General features: G+C 44.8%; 1 long non-coding RNA gene across 1 annotated transcript; it reads right to left on the bottom strand.

Annotated features, from left to right (window-relative positions):
• Window positions 1–3,026: 3,026 nt before the first annotated feature.
• On the bottom strand, window positions 3,027–8,246 carry LOC108543848 (uncharacterized). The gene is made up of 3 exons (XR_001889685.1): window positions 8,207–8,246; window positions 6,986–7,090; window positions 3,027–3,246 (listed from the first exon to the last, which is right to left on the bottom strand). It is a non-coding gene; the product is annotated as an uncharacterized LOC108543848 (long non-coding RNA).
• Window positions 8,247–9,921: the final 1,675 nt, after the last annotated feature.

Genomic DNA, 9,921 nt, shown 5'->3' with positions numbered 1-9,921 from the left:
TTTTTGAGACGGAGTCTCGCTCTGTCGCCCAGGCTGGAGTGCAGTGGCTGGGTCTCAGCTCACTGCAAGCTCCGCCTCCCAGGTTTACACCATTCTCCTGCCTCAGCCTCCTGAGTAGCTGGGACAACAGGCACCCGCCACCTCGCCTAGCTAGTTTTTTGTATTTTTTTTAGTAGAGACGGGGTTTCACCATGTTAGCCAGGATGGTCTCGATCTTCTGACCTCATGATTCGCCTGTCTTGGCCTCCCAAAGTGCTGGGATTACAGGCTTGAGCCACCACGCCCCACCAAGGGTTAATTTTTATCTTATTTTATTTTATTCTTTGAAAAAGGGTTTTGCTGGATTGCGTGGGCTGGACTGCAGTGGTATAATCACAGCTCACTGCAGCCTCTACCTCCAGGACTAGAGCAATCTTCCCACCTAATTTTTATTTTATTTAAGAAACACAGTCTTACTCTGTTACCAAAGCTGGAGTGAAGTGGTGTGATCATAGCTGACTGCAGCCTCAACCTCCTAGGCTCAAGTGATCCTCCAGTCTCAGCCTCCCATGTAGCTGGGACTACAGGGGTGCACTGCAATGTCCAGCTCATTTTTAAAAAAATGTTAATAGAAACAAAGTGTCACTATGTTGACCAGGCTGGTGATGATCTCCTAACCTCAAGCTGTTCTTCCACCTCAGCTGTCCAAAGTGTTGGGGTTACAGGTGTGAGCTGCCACACCTGGCTGAAGGGGTTAATTTTTAATTATATAAAGAGCTCAAAGCAAATATTAGAAGGAGCCTCAATGCCTACAGTGGCTGACTGGTAAATTGTGATACATCTATATAATAAAATATGCAACCATGAAAAGGACTAAGATAGATCAATAGGTATTGGCATAGATGTCCACGAAATATGAAAATGTGAAGTGATGTCCAATTAGCCTGTATGTATCTTGAAGAATATGGCCCATTTTTGCAACAGCAATTATTTCCTGAGATAAAATTGTGGGTCTAAAGAGTGAAGGAACATTTTCACTTCTTTATTTAAAAGTATTTACTATTTTAAAAAATAATCAAACTAGTAAAAGACATATTAACTCTATAAATAAAGGGAAAAGACACAGACAGCCCAAGCATGGTGGCTCATGCTTAAAATACCAGCACTTTGGGAGGGGGCGGTGGAAGGATCGCTTGAAGCCAGGAATTCCACAACAGCCTGGGAAACATAGCAAGAACTCGTCTCTACTAAAAATCAAAAAAATTAGCCAGGTATGGGTGCACGTGCCTATAGTCTCAGCAACTGAGGTGGAAGGATCACCTGAGCCCAGGAGGTCAAGGCTGCAGTGAGTCAAGACTGTGCCACTACACTCGAGTCTTGGCGATAGGTTGAGACTTGGTCTCAAAAATAAAAAAAGGACAATGAAGAAATAAAGCTGATAAGCTAACATAGGAAAGATATTAAAATATGACAAATAAAAATAAAGTAATATTAGGTCTTTTATTTACTAAAAATAGTCAAACAAAAAAATAACTTGTTAAATTATAATACCCTGTGCTGGCAAAGGTGCAATGAAATGTGCATTTTCTTTTTTTTTGAGATGGAATCTCACTCTATCTCCAGGCTGGAGTGCAGTGGCGCGATCTCGGCTCACTGCAACTTCCACCTCCTGGGTTCAAGCGATGCTCCTGCCTCAGCCTCCCAAGTACCTGGGACTACAGGCGCAGGCCACCACACTCAGCCAATTTTTGTATTTTTAGTAGAGACGAGGTTTCACCATGTTGACCAGGATGGTCTTGATCTCTTTACCTCGTGATCCACCCACCTCAGCCTACCAAAGTGCTGGGATTACAGGCATGAGCCACTGCGCCTGGTCTGAAATGGACAATTTTTTTTTATACTATTAGTGGTGTTTAAATTGTATATAAGCCTTCCAGAATAAAGCTTGGCAGACAATGATAATATAGACAATGACTCCCTATACTGCTTCCTCTAACTCCTGGCCTCAAGCAATCCTCCCCCCACCTCAGCCTCCCAAAGTGTTGAAATTATAGGCAGACAGCCGCCATGCCTGAAAGCTCGACAATTTACATTAAGTGTAATAAGAATGCTCATGCCCTTCACAGTAATTTCACTTCTGGAAATATCATCTTTGGATATAATTCAACATAAACAAAAGTTCATATGTACCCAGTGAAAATCTGGGAGTAATTTTTTTCTCTTTTTTAAAAAAATATGGAATGCTTCAAAAATTTGCATGTCTTTCTTGCACAGAGGCCATGCCAATCTGTCTATTGTTCCAACTTTAGTATATGTGCTACCAAAGCAAGCATGAGTAATTTAAGATAGAGTGGTTACGTGGAATAAGGAAGAGTTATGGGGAACTTAAAAATCTGTTGTATTTACAGGCACCTAGTAACAGCTCAGTAAATATTAGCTGCTACTTTTATTATTTTTATGGTAATTCCACTCAATTAAAACTCTTATTAAAATTACCATTGTCATAGAACATAATGTATCCTACAGTATAATTGTAAAAACAGATATAATTTGTCCCTTGGTATATGGGGGGATTAGTTCCAGCTCCCCCATTTCTGTGTACACCATAATCCACCCATACTCAAGTTTTCCAAGTCAGTCCTGTGGAATCTACATACAGGAAAAATGGGAAATTAGTGAGGTGTGGTGACAAGCACCTGTAGTGCCAGCTACTTGTGAAGCTGAGACAGGAGGATTGCTTGAGCCCAGGAAGTTGTGGCTGCAGAGAGCCTTAACTACACCACTGCACTCCAGTCTGGGCAACAGAGTGAGATAGAAGGTTGATTTTTTAATAGAATTTTTCTGTTCACTTGAAGATTTGGCCAGGACTGTGCCACATGAAAATTCTTCATAAAATAATTATATCATCCAATTAATCCTGGAATTGGGAACAGAAAATGTTTTGGTGACTATTTATTCCTTCACTTGCTGTTATATAAAATATTGCCAGTGGGTATTTAACAACCAAAAGTGTCATCTCTGAGCTACTCACAGTGAAAGGTGATGTCTGGGGCCCAGGTGTATTGAGGTCCCCATGTCTGGGCTATAGGTGCTGAGTGGGACTTACTTGTCCATCCATTTTCTATATTCCAGCACTGGGAAACTTGGGTTTATCCATCTTGATAAAAGGTCACTTAAATTCCACTTGGCAAGAACCAGAAATGGAAGAAAGGCCATGAAACCACAGGCTTGCCCTTGTTCTCAAGGGAATCTTCAGCTTAGGTGGTTCTGTAAAAGAGGAATCACATTGTTGAAAACTCACCGTAGGTCAGGTGAGGTGGCTCATACCTATAACCCCAGCCCATCGGGAGACTAAGGCAGGAGGATCCCGTGAGGCAACACAGTGAAACCGCATCTCTACGAAAAATTAGAAAATGAGCTGGTGTGGTGGCAACATTCCTATAGTCCCAGCTACTTTGGAGGTTGAAGTGGGAGGATGGAAGTAGAAGCTGCAGAAGTGGAAGCTGCAGTCAGCTCTCTCTCTCTCTCTCCCCCTCTCTCGTCCCAGTCTGTCCAGCCTTGACTAGTGAAAAGTCTTCTGGTTACACAGAGGTATGCTCTTTTTTAGGACAGGGAGGGATCAGCAAGCTTGTTCATGGCCTTTCCTCATCCTCTGCTTAGTTTTCCAAGAACATTTATGTGGAAAGGGAGTCCCTAGGGAAAAGACCTAAATCATCAGGTTACCAAAGGAGAAATATGCCTCCTTTGTCAATTAATAAATGGAATGCCTGCCTTAAAAACCAGGGAGTTCTGCTAGGATGATTGATTCACTCCCTATGACCCTGACCTATGCAGGGAATGTAAAAACCTGGAGTTTGGGGACCTATAATATTGAAGGCCACATTGCAGATATGGAGACCTTGCCAAAATACAGCCTTTCCACAAGGCACTACCAAACACCAGCTGGATGTCTCCATGGGGCACCACTGTATCTCTGGCTCGTGTCCCCCGGAGATGCTCTATTCTAGCCTTCTCTTACATTCTGTATCCCGCACAGTTCCTGGCATAAGGACTCACAACATGGCAGGCTGCTGAGTTAATGATGACCTACTGCAGATCCAATTTGAGATTCCAGCAGGGTGCTTTGTGTTTGAGAAATCAAAGGGGAGAGAATGGACTCAGCCTGGCACTGGCCAGCTTAGCAGTGTGAAGATATAAACTGCTCAAACTGACTACAGTGCCTCTGATTTTCTGAGTCTGCCCTTGCTCCTAGGGCTCTTTGGATGAAATTAATTTCTCCTCGTTGAAGAAATGGCTTGCTAGACTATAAAAAATTTAAAGAAGAAAAAATATTAAAATAAAATTTTCTCCTAAAGAGCACTCAAAAGCACACTCCTACTAATGCTGGATCTATTTCTCTCTCTCGCCTTTTTTTTTTTTTTTTTTTCTGAGATACGGACTCACTCTGTCACTCAGACTGGAGTGCAGTGGCAAGATCACCGCTTACTGCAGTTTTGAACTCCTGGGCTCGAGCTATCCTCCCACTTCACTCTCCCGAGTAGCTGGGATTACAGGTACATGCCACCATGCCTGGCTAATTTTTAAATTTTTTTAGAGAGGGGTTCTCACTATGTGGCCCAGACTGGACTTGAACTCCTGGGTCAAACCAATCCTTCCGCCTTGGCCTTCCAAAGTGCTGGGATTATAGGCTTTAGTCACTGCGCCCAGTCTATTTACCTTTCTATATAACTCATATATTAAATCTTCCTCCTTAAATCACCTCCTACCCACCCATCTACAGGAATAGCAAACACAGATCTCAGCGGGTCAGGCAACCTACATGAAGGAAGGAGGCTGGAGTTAACGTGGGAGACTGGGGGAAACTGTAGCAAACTGCAAGGTACTCACTTCAACAGTTCTTCAACACTGTGATGGTCAAACCAAACACAGAAACAGGAAGTCCAGTTCAGTCACCAGCAGGCAACATGGGATATTTCATCTACATGCTACAGGGCAAACTGCTTAGGATGAATGACCTGGTCTCCACCAACCTGCTCTTCAAGTCCAGCCGCTCCTGCCCAAGTCCCCACACTCTACTGACAGGACCCACATTCACAGTACTCTCCTGACACTCTGCTTGTTCATTCATTCTTTTTTATTTTCCCCAACAAATATTTCTTTTTTCTTTTTCTCTTTTCTTTTCTTTCTTTTTTTGTTTTTTTTACTTTTTTTGAGACAGAGTCACACAGGCTGAGGTACAGTGAGGTGATTATGGCTCACCGCAGCTTCCATCACCTGGGCTCAAGTGATCCTCCCACCTCAGCCTCCCAAGTAGTTGAGATTACAGCCATGTAACACCACACCTAGCTAAGTTTATTAATTTTTCTTTTTTTTTTTTTCCAGACAGAGTCTTGCTCTGTCGCCCAGGCTAGATGGAGTGCAGCGGCATGATCTCGGCTCACTGCAACCTCTGCCTCCTGGGTTTAAATGATTCCCTTTCCTCAGCCTCCCGAGTAGCTGGGATTACAGGTGTGTGTCACCATGCCTGACTAATTCTTATATTTTCAGTAGAGACGGGGTTTCACCATGTTCGCCAGGCTGGTCTTGAACTCCTGACCTCAGGTGATCTGCATACCTCAGCCTACCAAAGTGCTGGGATTACACACGTGAGCCACCACGCCCAGCCAGTTTATTATTTTTTTCTAGAGACAGGGTCTCACTATGTTTCCCAGGCTGGCCTTGAATTCCTAGGCACAAGCAATCCTCTGGCCCACACCTCCCAAAGTGCTGGGATTACAGGCTTAAGCTAACACATCAGGCCCTAATAAATACTTCTTGAGCTCGTACTACATACCAGGCACTATAATAGGTGCCCAAGAAACAGCAGTGAACAAGGTATAAGAGTTTCTGCCCTTGGCCAGGAGCAGTGGCTCATGCCTGTAATCCCAGCACTTTGGAAGGCCGAAGCAGGTGAATCACTTGAGGTCAGCAGTTCGTGACCAGCCTTACTAACACGGTGAAACCCCGTCTCTGTACTAAAAGTACAGAAATTAGCAGGCCATGGTTGTGCATGCCTGCAATCCCAGTTACTCAGGAGGCTGAGCCAGGAGAATCGCTTGAACCTGGGAGGCGGAGGCTGCAGTGAGCTGAGGTCGCGGCACTGCACTCCAGCCTGGGCAACAAGAGTGAAACTCCGTCTCAGAAAAAATAAAAAAAAATAAAAGAAAAAGAGTTTCTGCCCTCACAGAGCTTATAGAGTAGCAGGAAATTGATAGAGTTTGAATGTTTGTCTCCTCCAAATCTCATACTGAAATTAAATCCCTAATGTTGGAGGTAGTGCCTGGTGGGAGTCTGTGGGTCATGGGGGCAGATCCCTCATGAATGGCTTGGTGCCCTCCCCATGGTAATGAGTGAGTTCTCCCTCTACTAGTTCATGTGAGAGCTGATTGTTTAAAGAGCCTGGCACCTCCTCCCCTCTCCCTTGCTCCTTCTTCTCAACAAGTGACATGCCGGCTCCTCCTTCACCTTCCGCCATGAGAGGAAGCCTCCTGAGGTCCTCACCAGTGGATGCTGGTACTATGCTTTTTTTTTTCTGAGACAGGGTCTCACTCTGACACTCAGGCCAGAGAGCAGTGGTGTAATTATGGCTCACTGCAACCCTGACCTCCTGGGCTAAAGAGATCTTTTTACCTTCGACTCCCAAGTAGCTGAAACCACAGGCATGCATCAGTGCACTATCATGCCTGGCTATTTTTTTTTTTTTTCATTTTTACTAAAGACAAGATCTCACCATGTTTCCCAGGCTGGTTTCAAACTTCTGGGCTCAAGCAATTCTCCTGTCTCAGTATCCCAAAGTGCCGGGATTACAGGTGTGGGCCACTGTGCCCGGCCTGGCACCATGCTACTTGTATAGTCTGCAGGACTGTGAGCCAAATAAATCTTTTTTCTTTATAAACTACCCAGCCTGAGGTATTTCCTTATAGCAATGCAAAATGAACTAATCTAGGAATCATAAGCCAACACTTACCAGACTGTGATGAGCACAATGACAGAAGTTCAGAGTGGGACTGCAATGCTCCCAAGAGGCTTCTTGTTGCATCACAAAGAGTGGGGTGAGACATCTCAGCTGAGGCTAAAGATGAGCAACGATGAGAGTGAAAGAGTGATGATGGGGGTAGGGAGAGGGTTTCCTGAAGGACCAGTAAAGTCCCCCAAGGAAACTGACATTCTGTGTGGCTAGAGGGTAGGCATATGGGGAGGGTGGTGCACGATAAAACTGGGAAGGTGAGCAGAGACCAGCTCTTACCAGGTCCTGTGGCCATATTAGTTTGGACTCTGTCTTAAAGGCAATGGGCAGTCACCAGCAGGTTTTAATCAAGGACTATTTTGACCCAAATTTGCCTTTTAGGAGAATTCCTCTGGCTTCTGTGAACAGGATGAAGTGAGCAAGCCTAGAAGTCAGGAAGACAACTGGAGGCCTTCACAATAAACCAGTGTAAAAGAGAACAGGGCCAGGCACAGTGGCTCCTGCCTGTAATCTCAAAACTTGGGAAGTCCAAGGTGGGCAGATGGCTTGAGCCCAGGAGTTTGAGACCAGCCTGAGCAATGTGGTGAAAACACATTTCTACAAAAAACACAAAAATTAGCTAGGCATGATGGCTTATACCTGTGGTCCCAGCTACCCTGGAGGCTGAGACGGGAGGATAGCTCGAGCCCAGGAGGTTGAGACTGCAGTGAGCCGAGATCACCCCACTGTGCTCCAACCTGGGCAACACAGGGAGACTGCCTCAAACAAAAAACAAACAAACAAACAAAAAAACCCATTCTTCACTTATTAGTGCCCTAACATTTTCTTGAGAACCTTGGTGACACAGTGCATTCAACTGATTCAACTGTCATTGTAATTCAGCAACCCACACATTTAAGTCTGTGTTTGATTTCCAATAATATCAGCCCTGTGGATACAAGAAATAAGGATTTGTATTTGGTCTATCATGGAAGCTCTCTGGATCTTAGACCGTGACTTATGCTGAAAGGTAAAGACTTGAGCTTTTGTTTTCTGTAAGTGCTCAAGTGCAGCAGCCCTCAGTTTTGAGGGACGAGGGACCAGTTTTGTGGAAGACAGTTTTCCACAGACTGGGGCAGCGAAGGTCAGTTTTGGGATATATCAAGCACATTACATTTATTGTGCACTTTATTTCTATTATTATTACATTGTAGCATATAATGAAATAATTATATAACTCACCATAATGTAGAATCAGTGGGAGTCCTGAGCTTGTTTTCCTGCAACTAGATGGTCCCATCTGGGGGTGATGGGAGATAGTGATAGATTATCAGGCATTAGATTATCATAAGGACAGAGCAAGGTAGATCCCTCGCATGCACAGTTCACAACAGGGCTTGTGTTCACATGATAATCTAATGTTGCCGCTGATCTGACAGGAGACAGAGATCAGGTGGTAATGTGGGGAGCGGCTGTAAATACAGATGAAGCTGCACTCGCCCACCCACTGCTCACCTCCTGCTGTGTGGCCCAATACAGGCCTGTGATTAGGCCAGGGATTAGGGGCCCCTGCTCAAGTGCATCCAAAAGGACCCTTCCCACACCAGTCTTCACAGCGGTCACGTGCAGCAGCCACTTAGCTCCCAAGGCATGTGCTTCAGCTGGCATTTCATCACAATCAATAGTAGGTGGTAGCCTGAGTCATTGTGAGGTCACTTCCTGGAAATCACCAGCATCCCATTTCCCATTGGCAAGGAGCTCAGCACTGTCCCTTGGGTAACCAAACCTATGCCCAAATCCCAGTTGTGTGGGTCTATCTCCTGGGACCCTTCCTAGCATCAATTCTATATTTGTCAGAGTCCAAATAGGAGACATAAACCACTCAAAAGTATAAAGTGTTAATTTAAAATAAAAAAATATTAATTATAACAGGGCAACAGCATAGAGATTGGCTACCAAAAAAAGAACTCTAAGAATATAGGACTAGCAGAGGCCAGGCATGGTGACACATGTTTTACATAGTGTCATTGTTCACCTTGTTCAAATCTTTATAGGTCGAGGCTCAGGTCTCTTTGGTCGCGCAGTGTGTCTTTTTACCAAAAGGAACACCTCATACACTCTACCAGGAGCTCCCTCAGGAAAGGAGGGCACCTTGTGTAGGGGACAGATCTCTGATCCTCTGATCTTTTCCAAAAGGAGAAAAGTAAAGGTTTGAATGTATTTTTAACTCTTGGCACTTCTGAACAGAAATAATCTGGTATGAAGTTGCTAAAAGATGCCTACAAGTATTCATAGGAGAAACATCTAATTCATAACCAAGAGTTTATGTTATAAAATAAGCTTTCCTTTAACAGGATCAATGAATGAAGAGTTTAAATACTTGTTCTAGTCCCCATTTAGTCATCTGGTATCCTCTCTGTGAGGTATACTCTCAGTCATCTGGTATCCTCTCTCTGAGTATGCCAGATGATTAAATGGAAATTACTGCACCACTAAACACCAGTACTGCAAACTCTTATTTAAAAAATTGGGCCGGGTGCGGTGTCTCAAGCCTGTAATCCCAGCACTTTGGGAGGCCGAGACGGGCGGATCACAAGGTCAGGCGATCGAGACCATCCTGGCTAACACAGTGAAACCCCATCTCTACTAAAAAATACAAAAACGGCTGGGCGCGGTGGCTCAAGCCTGTATTCCCAGCACTTTGGGAGGCCGAGACGGGCGGATCACGAGGTCAGGAGATCGAGACCATGCTGGCGAACACGGTGAAACCCCATCTCTACTAAAAAATACAAAAAAACTAGCCGGGGGAGGTGGCGGGCGCCTGTAGTCCCAGCTACTCGGGAGGCTGAGGCAGGAGAATGGTGTGAAACCGGGAGGCGGAGCTTGCAGTGAGCTGAGATCCGGCCAGTGCACTCCAGCCTGGGCAACAGAGCGAGACTCCATCTCAAAAAAAAAAA

The sequence above is a fragment of the Rhinopithecus bieti genome, unplaced genomic scaffold (genome assembly GCF_001698545.2).
Source record: "Rhinopithecus bieti isolate Rb0 unplaced genomic scaffold, ASM169854v2 scaffold_24996, whole genome shotgun sequence".
NCBI classification, from domain to species: domain Eukaryota; kingdom Metazoa; phylum Chordata; class Mammalia; order Primates; family Cercopithecidae; genus Rhinopithecus; species Rhinopithecus bieti.
Note: the sequence above shows the minus strand (reverse complement) of the source record. Positions and strands in the feature narration are given on the sequence as shown.